The sequence below is a fragment of the Tripterygium wilfordii genome, chromosome 10 (assembly GCF_013401445.1).
Source record: "Tripterygium wilfordii isolate XIE 37 chromosome 10, ASM1340144v1, whole genome shotgun sequence".
Classification (NCBI taxonomy): Eukaryota; Viridiplantae; Streptophyta; class Magnoliopsida; order Celastrales; family Celastraceae; genus Tripterygium; species Tripterygium wilfordii.
Genome location: NC_052241.1, coordinates 3857448 through 3858858, shown reverse-complemented (window position 1 = coordinate 3858858; position 1411 = coordinate 3857448).

Below are 1411 nucleotides of genomic sequence, written 5' to 3'. Positions count from 1 at the left end.
ACAATGCAAGATTTCATGTAAAATGATGTACAATTATATGTATATAATTGGCACATTAGTAGGTCAAGACGACGGACATCCGTGGATGTCAATTCCTTGGATCTGCTAATCAAAGACATATCCAAACCTTGAAATCAATTAATGCCGGGGATAGCAAAACGGTCTGTCATTTAATATGACCCTGCATGCCTGTAGAAGAGAGAAGTCCAACAAAAGCCATTGGAAAACGAATTGTTTTCCCTTTAAGTTTGGGATTACTAGATTATGTAATCCATTGCGTATTAGAGTTTGAGCTACTGTCAGAATCCTTCTTCGGGGCTGAACACGGTTGGCGGGAAGTCATATCTAAATTGTTTTTTTTAAAAAAATTAACTGGCGAAGGAAAAAAAAATTTCGGCTGCCGAAGAAAGAATATATATACACGTGTGTGTCTATATATATATATCTGTATAGTTATGGTGCAGCCATACAACATCACAGCCACGAAAGTCAATTTTGGTTGTCTTTTTTTTCTTTTTTTAAAAGGTCAAAAGACTCAATATATATTTCAGAACTCACCACGTGAGTAAAAGAAATGGAGACCATCAAAGGTACTCGGGCCACCATAATGATGGAATACAACCAAAATAAGAAAGTTGGACAAAACATATAATAATAAGACATAAATCAGCTTATAAGACACCTTATACTAATTCTCCTCCTAGGCCTTGCATATCTCTTTCCCAAGCTAGCTTCTCTGCATAAACAATATTCACAACCGAGCTAGGAACTTCCTCGATCCAGATCTGCATGTCTTGGACAAGGAGCGCATGTTTGGCCATGGAATGAGCAGCCAAATTTGCGGTACGTCGCACAAAGACAACCTTCCAACTCCTGAAATAGCCTAGCAATCTCTTGATTTCCTCTATCACTTTACTCCATACAGCACGGTTTGGAACACTCCCATTAATTGCATTAACAATGACAGCAGAATCACCTTCAAATATCAACTCAGTAAAGCCCAACTCAGAAGACAATTTCACTGCTTGTAAACAAGCCAAAGCTTCAGCCAAGGTCGAGTCTAGTATAGTAGATCTCACCAATGCACAACTGGCCAAAACGTCTCCATATTCATCTCTAAATACAATACCCATACCTGTACGATTAGTTTGAGTATGTATAGCAGCATCCCAATTAGATTTAACGACATTCCTAGGAGGAACTCGCCAGAGCTCTAGTATCCGTTGATTATTCTCCGAAATTCCACCAGGTTGAGGGACTTCCAAGCTTTGTTTAGCTTTAATAAAATCATCAGCTGTATGAATGCCTCTCAAGGCTATCTGTGTAGGATGCATAAAATTCCCTTCATGTACAAACTTATTTCTCCTTAACCAGATCATCCGCATTGTGATTGCCAAAGTAGATACTTCTT